General features: G+C 40.2%; 1 non-coding gene across 1 annotated transcript; it reads left to right on the forward strand.

The window, feature by feature from the left end:
- Window positions 1-9,480: 9,480 nt before the first annotated feature.
- LOC141603119 (small nucleolar RNA R71) lies at window positions 9,481-9,587 on the forward strand. Its single transcript, XR_012525014.1, has one exon. It is a non-coding gene; the product is annotated as a small nucleolar RNA R71 (small nucleolar RNA).
- Window positions 9,588-10,065: the final 478 nt, after the last annotated feature.

Below are 10,065 nucleotides of genomic sequence, written 5' to 3' on the forward strand. Positions count from 1 at the left end.
CATCATATTGGGATTGTGTTTCGATGGTGGCGGGTCGGGTCATTACAGGTAATATCAGAGCAATCCTGCGACCGTGTGGTGATCGGAGGCAGTTATTATACACTCCCAGAGGGAGTGTTTATATGCTCTATTGTGATCACCCACCTAGCGGGGGAGGATTTTTGGTAGCGGTTATACTTCCAGACACAATGGGACGTTGTACACCTTAAGTGGGGGAGAATGTAACACCCCATGAAATGTGAGGAAAGTTATCCCACATATAAAGAATAAGGAGATCATGAGAAGCTTATAATAGATTGCACCCACCACTTAGTAACAAGGCCTTCTCCTTTTGGGCTTAAGTGAGGACAAATAATGGGCCCAAATAGAGCATCCCATCGTATTAGGATTGTGTTACGATGGTGGCGGGTCAGGTCGTTACATGATGCACACAGTAGCATAATCATCATTATCATATGACTACATAACATTCAATTCGAAAATTACAGTGAACATATATAAAGAAGTATGACTATATAACATTCAACTCGCAAAATTACACGAAAGTATACACACTTAACAACTTCTGAGTTGATGCATAATAAAGAAAAACTTCTAATTATCCAAGTGTACTATATATTGGTCTTTGGAAGTTCAACCTATAACCCTTCAGCATGATCATCTCGTAGATTAAAATCATCTGCATCGTCAACGGCTAAAGGCAATCCACAAGCAAAAAGAGGCAACTCATCATCCACTTCGTCCATGCCTTCCTAGCCCATAAACTTCTTCTTACCATGAAGAACAATGGACCACTTTTTATCAGCCGGATCTTTAATATAAAATACTTGCTTTTCCTGATTAGCCATTATGAATGGCTCTGTTTGATATCCTTCACGTTTAAAATCTACCAATGTGAACCCCATCTCATCAATGCGAATGCCTCTACGATCAATGATCGGTCCATTTCGTGTTCACAATTAAAGGTGTGGTCGTTGGGTCACGTCCGAATCAAAACACAATTTATAGCTTCACAAACAACTCTACAATTAGTAAAGAGGCAAGTAAAGGTCGGATCCCAAGGGACGGGTATTGAAGTGAGATTTCTACTGCAACTAGTGGTGTCTAAGGGGTGTCACAAATTGGGTTGATGTAGAAGGTCACTAAACTAAAATAGCAATGAAAATAAACAAGCAAGATGAATTAAAGAGGTGTAAACAATTGATTAAAAAGCACTAGGGTGTCATGGGATCATAGGGGAATCATGGGAATTGATCATGCAAACATGTTCTCAAATTATAAGTAAGCAATTATTGTTGTGATGGATTGAGTTGGGTTATATCTTACAATCCTAGGAAAGTTTGGGTCCCGGAGCCGAATCGATTAGATTGTACAACACCTACAAGTCGACTTAATCTTCCCTACTCAACAACATGCATGGTCTAATGAGACTCGAGTTGGGTTATGTCTTACAAGTCTCATTGAAAAGATAGAAGATGATAGTAAATGCAAGGATTCATAGGATTAGCATTTCGTCAAATATAACATGTGCATGAGTTGAGATCAAAACAAGCAAGCAAATAAAACATGAAAGCATATTAATTTAAGCATGAATCATTCCCCATGTTGGTTTCCCTTAATCACCCATTTAACCCTAGCTAAGATACTACTCACTCATTATCATGTTGATCATGCTAGCAAGGTTGTCAATCATACCAACAAAATGAAACATGATGAATAAATGGAAGTAATTATCAATAATTAAAAAGGGATTAAGAGAATTTTACCTACTAGTGATTCCAATAATAAAGCAAAGATAAAAGAAGTACTTGATGCTTGATTGAGAGGTTGTCAATCTCCCAATAATAACTCAAATAATCTTCAATTACCCAAAATAAAGGATGAACAAAAGAGAGATTAAGGAATTAAAACTTGTATTAGAACTTGATTAATTGTTGATTACAATACTAAAGAGAGATTTGATTGATATTAACTACTCTAATTATTGATTAGAAGAACATGCTCCTCTAATTAGACTAATGGGGTATTTATAGTGGAAATTAGGGAGGATGCATTAGGGTTAACTAAGGGCTAAACTAGTAATTACAATTTTTAGATTGAGCAAGGAGGAGCCGATATTTTTCGAAGGAAGGGCTTCTTTCTTTGTAGCTTGGAGAAGAGGAAATCGTGCTGTGCTGGAATCCGGGCGGAATAAGGTCGGGACGGGCGGATTCTGGCGATGGGGTCCGAGCGGATTCGAGGAAATCTGGGCGGATTGTGGAGGTGGAATCCGAGCGGATTAGAGGAAAGCCGCACGGATTCTACAGCTGGAGGATGGCCGGATTGGGGACAATCCGCACGGATTGTCACTCAGCAAGAAATATTCTTCTTTTCTTCCCTTTTCTTCATAAATTCCTTGGGGATTTCCTTGGGAACTCAAGGATCCTTTCTCAACATTGCTCTTCTACTATCATATGTACAAAGGCCTTCTAATCTTGTCTCTCCTTGATGCTTGGTCATTGGATTCGATCAATTTAGTCTCGTTTTGCCATGAAAATGCAAGATTCTTACTCCTTTCCTACCAAGGGATCAAAATCTCAAAGAATATGCAAAACAAAGAACTAAAGATAAGAAATGACCCAAATATGCACTAAAAAGCATGGGAACAAGGCTAATTCGGGGGCTAAATATGCGCTAATTATGGTCACATCAAATATCCCCAAACCGAACCTTTGCTCATCCCGAGTAAAGAGGTGACAAAGACTAGGACCAATACTAACCTATCCTAATAATATAGCCGATATGAGACAATTAGCGGGTCTCACTCCGCCCCTTCAACTCACAACAAGACAACCATGAGGTAGGATGCCTTCTTGCAAGGCAAGGTGGGTCTTGCCAAAATGGCGACACATCCAAACATTAAGCACACAAAATCACATAATGGATGCATCTACAAAAGGAATAGCCACTTCCTCATCAAGTGGCGGAGGCACTAAAGAGGAACAAATTTAAGAGCATGTAATCCTTCACAAATACTAGTTCAACAAATTACTAAGGCTAAGAGGATGGCACTAAATCACCTCCAAATGGTGTTAAACTAGACTACTTTCGTCCTCAATTTCCAAATGCTTTCGTCAAGAGCGATCGGATGGTGGTGGAATGATGATCCCTATGATGCTAGTAGCATATGACATGACAAGTCTCGAATTCTCTACAAAAGTAAAGGTCATGGAACGTCCCAAGCTCGACCAAGTGGCTTGACAAAAGGCTTTTTGGGAATGAAATGCTCAAATCTTTATTCACAACGGGTGGATATGACTATTATTCAAAATTGTCCTCATTTCACTTTCACATTTCAAAAATTTAAGATGGGGTTTGTCCCTTCCGGGCTAGTGTCCTTTGCTTTCGCCAATCGCTTATTAGGCAACCGGTTAACCTCTAGACAATAGCTTTTCGGGGTGATAGTCACTCTGTCTCTGGCCGGCCGAATTCACAACCGTATGGGGGCCCAATTCAATGGATCCCGCACCAAAGCACATCGAAGTGGTACGCCTCCATCAAAACAACTTAAATTTCTCAACTTTCAACAATTCATAACATTTGAGGTTCCTTGGCATTAGATTACTTCCACATGACAAAATTCTTTGAAATGAGCACTTCAAGCTTTTTGATAGAAAATATTTTTGGGTTGCCTTACCACAAGGTCAATTAAGGTCACTTAGACAAGTTAACCAAGTCCACATCGCATCACGGGGTTGGATAGGTGACTCACATGCAAACCCTTGACTAGGCTTTGGGTCATGGGTCAAAAGACACTAGTATGACACTATCTAGGGTGTTTTACAACCATTCTAGTAGGCAAAGTCTTAAGTTGAACAAGTATTTGTAATGGCTTAGTTGCTCTTGTCAAAGTTCCTAATTAGGCATTTTCAAAACATTTCTAACATGCAACTACATGCCATGATGCAACTAATATAAACATCCTAATGCAAGTGATTCTATCAACTAATATGACATATAAACTAAATGCAAGTCCTAAGTTCACATTGTTATACCGCATCAATCAAAATAAAGCCACATAGTCATTAACATAAAGAGGAAAAAGGAGATTGGAAAGATCATACCATGAGGTCTTCATTACCCTCATGTCTCGGATGTGGCTTAGTCAATCAATGTGAACAAGGATAGAACAAACACAATATATACAAGACAATATATACAAGACTACAAAAGGAAATAAACATGTTTTTGGGTTTTCAATTTTCAAATTTTTATGATTTTTGAAATTTTTCATTTTTTTGGATTTTTGAATAAGAGTTAAATGTTAGAATTCCCATCCCCACACTAATATGGGCATTGTCCTCAATGGCCAAAATGATGGAAATTATGCAAAGATGATGCATGATTTCTATGCTAAATGCAATCTACACTAAGCTACACTACATGATGCATGGTTTTTGTTATGACGGAGAGGATAATTTAGATTACCTCCCGTTGTGTATGCATTAACTTCCCCAAACCGAGTTAGACACTATTGCTAATGTCCAAGGATGGGTGTAGTTCATGCACACATTATGCAATGCATGAAACTAATTTGTCATTTTGGATTTTGAAAATGGGAACAATAAAATGAGAACACCTCAATGGTACCGAGGTTTGAGTCCTCTATGGTGCTAGGACTACTCCAACAATGATCAAAATTATAATTAAAACAAAGAGAGAAATAGACAAACCATGAGAGGGTAGGAGTCTCCAAGGCTTGCTAATCTTCCATCATATCATCACCATCATCACTTTCCTCATTAGAAGTGGTCACATTGCCACTTCCCTCTTCACTTGCTTCTTCACCTTGCTCATCATCCATTTCTCCTTCTTCACTTGCTTCCTCATCAATGTTATCATCAACTTCTTCATCATTACCAACAACCTCATTGTCATCCGAAACGACCCTAGATGCACCCGGAAATAGGACTTCTCTATCCGCCCAACTAGGCAAAGGACATGATGGATCAAGTAGTCCTTGCCTAGCTAAGTGTAGGAGGGGTGGATATTGAGCTAAGTAAGCATTTTTCCGATCCTCAAAGGCTTGTTTGTGCATTGCTTGCATGAGAAGAGTCAAATAATCATTTCTAGCTTCAACTCCTTCCGGCTTGAACTCTTGATACTCAAAGGGGTAAGGTAGTATGACAATGGAAGAGGAGGGAGTTTCAAGATCACCCTTTTGTTGTTGGATAATATACTCGGCCTCTTTAGAAAGGGGAAGTAGATAATTGGTCCGGTGGACGCTTAGACGCCAAATCTTTGAGGGCAAAGTGAACGATCTAGCTTCACTAGTGAGCCATCCATACTCGGTGTCAAGAGGATTATGGGCAACCCACTTGTACTTGTGTATCATAGTATGCATATCAACAAGATGGCCACCCTCCTTGGCTTTATACTTGTTATCCTTGTTAAAGTTAGGATCAAAGTACTTAGCTAGGATAGTGACTAGGCCGCCATTGACAATAACGGTAGTGCCCTTCTTCCCACAATCAATGTTGAGCCATCTATCTACCAAAAGCCTCAAAGAGTTGAAAGGCTTGGTGTGTACTCTTCCAATGTTCAAAGCCGATTCAAGAAGAATAAAATCAAGTTTGGTGAAATGGTTGGTATCTTTCCTTGCAATAATGGTGTTGCCTATGACCTTGTGCCATACTCTTATGCCCGGATGGTGGACCAAAAGAGCACGACTTGCATGAAAGTCCTCAAATTTCCTCCCGGAAATTGCCTCCCAAAGAGGTTCGGGGTCATACTTTCCATTATTCTTAAAATAACGTGGTTCATCACTAAGACCCAAAATTTCACCCAATTCTCTAAAGGAAATGCGTCTAATAACATTAGCTAGACGAAACTCGAGATTCTCCCTATTCTCAACTTTGGTGACTTTCAAAGAACTCAAAAATTCCAAGGTAAGGGAGGGGTATGTCAATTCTTTTGATTCAAACAATTTCTCCAACCCCATGGCTTTGAAAAAGGCTCTAGTTTGCTCAAGAACACCCAATTTTTCTAAGGTATCTTCACATATAAATTTGGTGGATTGTAATGACTTCCTAGCAAACTTGGCAAAAGTATTTCTATGGGTTTCGGAAATAAAAGTTACCTCCGGATAATGCAAAAGTTGATCAATTTCCGGAGTAGAAGGTGTTGTTGCTCCCATAGAAGGTTGTTGTTGTTGTTGCACTTCCAAGTTTGGAGTTTCTACCACCATAGCCTATGCTTTCTTTGCTTGAAGAGCCTTTTGCCTTTTTGAGAGTGCCTTAGCCTTTGGTGCCTTTGTTGCTCCCTTAGTCCTTGCCATTGATGAACTAACCAAGAAAAGAATGGAAAATCTTCAATTTGTAGTATACCCAAATCGATTTAAAGGTGAAAGGCTTTGCCTTTATGAAATCAAAAATCGACTCAAAGGTTGAAGATTTTGTGCTTGGTTTTGATTTTTATTGAAGAAGGAGTGATTGATTTGTTGTTAGAAGGATGATTTGATTTGTTTTTGGTGAATGTAGTTGAGGGACTTTGTTTTTGTGATGGAGAGGGTGAGGGTTTTGATGTTGTGGGTAGTGTTTATGAATGAATGAATGAATGAAGGAAGGTGGGAGGGATTTTATAAAGACCGAAAATTTTGAACTGCAGGGGCAATCCGTGCGGATTCTGCCCAATCCGTGCGGATACTGCTCTTTCTGGGTTTTATAAAACTCGCCTAATGACGGGCGGATTCAGAAGAAGACGCTCGGATTTTCTTGATACGAGACGGGCGGATTTGCCTGAAGACGGACGGATTTCAGTCCAGGGAATTTTTCTTGTTTTCCTCAGCAGAGAAGACGGGCGTCTTCAGTCCAGGACGGACGGATTTGCAGAGACGGGCGAATTGCTGTTCAGGACGCCCGGATTCTCTTACAGTCAAAAATCTTCCAAAATCTCAGCTTATAAAGTCGTGCGTCTTCAACCCAGTACGCTCGGATTACTGAAGACGGGCGGATTCTCTGGAATCCGTTCGGATTCGACCCCTTGTACCCGGATTCAGTTCCATCCGTGCACAATGCATATCCCTTACCATTCTTCCATTCTTCTTCAAATCTTGTGTTCTTCATTGTGGGGGCACTACTAAGGCATGGATAGCCTAGGCAATTGCCATCCCTACACGAAGCTAGAGCACTACACATCAATAGAAATTATTAGTCCCTCCCTCACTTCTCTCAAACATGACAATTATCTTGATCAAAGTAAATAAAAATCCAAAGGTGACAAAAAATGCAATACAAGAATTGAAATGTAAGTTAGGGAGTTAGAAATATTTACAAGTGGTGGTTTAGGGAGGACTCCACCAAACTCTCATTCTTGATGAGATGTCAAGGGGGCATGTCCAAGGTGTTGTTGATGTTGCTGAACACCTTGAAAAAGTAATCGAAAGCTTGTTCATTATCATGGTAGAGGTCTTCAATAGACCTTGGCCCTTGTTGTCGGTCTTGATCGATGGCATTAACAATGTAGGGATTAAAAATCCCTTCAAATTCGTTGTGCCAAAGACCACAAACTTCATTAAGTTGATCATTGAAAATCTCTTGATTTGATGTAGACAACTCTCCCAATTTCTTCTCTTGGCCAATGAGGCCATTCTCTTCTTCCTTGATTGATTTTGATGAGCTTTGCAAGCTCTCCTTGTCATAATTCACTTGCTCTTTGAATGGGGCATCTTCAATTTTCTTCTTCCATTGGAGTTCCGATTTCTTCCTTTCATCCTTTCGGCTATAATGATCAATCATAAAACATGGTTCATGCAAATGAGGAGCTCTCATAGTCTTGTCAAGATTAAAATTTATGCTTTCATCTCCCACTTCTAGAGTGAGCTCACCATGTTTTACATCAATTACCGCACCCGCGGTGTGTAGGAAAGGTCTTCCTAGAATGATTGGAATGTTGGAATCTTCCTCCATATCAACAATCACAAAGTCCACCGGGATGAAAAACTTCCCAATTCGCACGGGGACATCTTCCCATATCCCTAATGGTGTCTTCGTCGATCTATCGGCCATTTGGAGTGTGATGTTGGTGCATTTAAGCTCTCCCATCCCCAACCTTTTACTTACCGAGTACGGCATGACACTCACACTAGCCCCTAGATCACATAAGGCTTTGTTGATCGTCGTGTCGCCAATGGTACACGGTATTGAGAAGCTTCCCGGATCCTTTAATTTTGGAGGTGAACTCCCTTGAAGTATTGCACTACTCACCTTAGTGAAGGCGAGAGTCTCAAGCTTCCGGATCGACTTCTTCTTTGTGAGGATATCTTTCATGTTTTTCGCATAAGCCGACACATGATTTATTAATTCCGTGAAAGGAATTGAGACTTCCAAATTCTTCACAATTTCCATGAACTTCCCAAGTTGGTCATCAAATTTGGGCTTGGCTTGACGACTTGGAAAAGGGAGTCTAATCACAATGGGCTCCTTCTCCTTGACCTTGTCTTCATTTTTCTTTGAACTTTCTTCTTTTGATGATTCTCCATCTTTTGAGCTTTGCACAATTTCTTCCTTTTCACTAGCTTCCACAACTTCATCCTCAACTTGCTTCCTTGGTGCTTAATACCTTGTACCACTTCTCAAGTGAATGGCACTAACCGTTTCATGTCTAGGGGGATTATTTTGAGGTGGTAATTGCCCCTTTTGTCTTTGTGAGCTTGAAGATGCTAGTTGAGTCAATTGTGTTTCCAACATCTTGGTGTGAGCTAGGATGTTGTTGATGGTGGTTTCCTTTGCTTCGCTATCTTTTTGCATTTGAGTGAAAAATTCTTGTTGATTCTTTTGCATTTGGAGGACCGCTTTTTGGACATCAAAACCTTGGTCATTTTGGTGATTGTATGGATTTTGATTTTGGTAACCTTGGTTTTGATTGAAAAAGGGTCTTTGATTTTGGTTTCTCATGGGTGGTGGAGTGTATGTTGTTTGAGAGTTTTGAACATTTTGGCTTTTGTATGAGAGATTTGGATGGAATTTGGTGTTTTCATTGTAATAGTTGGAATAAGGGGTACCACTCTTGTATGCTTGGAAAGCATTCACTTGTTCATTTGTTCCCCTACATTCACCTTGGTCATGTCCCAAAGTTCCACAATTCTCACATATCCCACTTGGGATTGATGAAGATGCCGTCATGGCATTAACATGATGCTTTGATGATTTTGAGTTTTCTTCAAGTCTAGCCATAGCTTGTTCAAACTTCAAGTTGATTGTGTCAATGTGAGCACTAAGTTGAGCACCCAATTGAGTAACGGAGTCCACTTCATGCTTTCCTCCTCTAGTAGCCTTGCGAGGTCTACTATATTGTGAGTTATGGACCGCCATTTCCTCAATCTTGTTCCATGTTTGATTGTCATCAACTTCGGTGAACATTCCATTTGATCCCATATTGAGAATGTTCCTTGAATCCTCATATAAACCGTTCCAAAATTGTTGTACCAATAACCATTCGCTAAGTCCATGGTGAGGACATGAGCGACAAATTCCCTTAAACCGCTTCCAAGCTTCATACAAAGATTCTTCATCCCTTTGCTTAAAACCCGTAATTTGAGCTCTTAGCATTTTAGTCTTTTCCGGTGGGTAGAATTTTTTGTAGAAAGCTAGAGCCAACTTCTTCCAAGAATCTATTCCGAGGGTGGCCTTGTCAAGGCCCTTCAACCATTGCTTCGCGGTGCCGATTAGAGAAAAAGGAAATAAGACCCATCTAATTTGTTCTTGAGTCACACCCGTTTGAGAGATTGCATCACAATAGTCGCAAAAGGTTTCCATATGAGAATGAGGGTCTTCACTAGGCATCCCCCCAAATTGGCTACTTTCAACTAATTGGATGAAGGCGGACTTGGCAATAAAATTTACGGTTAGATGTTGCGGTGTAGGAGTACCATTTGGTAGATTCTCCTCGGTGGGTACGGAGTGTGACGAGAATTTAGGCATTGTAGGTGGATTTTGTGGGGTATTGTGTAATGGGTTCTCCTCTCCTTCTATTGCGAAAGGGTTGATGAACTCACTAGTGGGTTGAACAATCTCACTAATACCTCTC

This window comes from Silene latifolia, chromosome 9, assembly GCF_048544455.1.
Source record: "Silene latifolia isolate original U9 population chromosome 9, ASM4854445v1, whole genome shotgun sequence".
NCBI classification, from domain to species: domain Eukaryota; kingdom Viridiplantae; phylum Streptophyta; class Magnoliopsida; order Caryophyllales; family Caryophyllaceae; genus Silene; species Silene latifolia.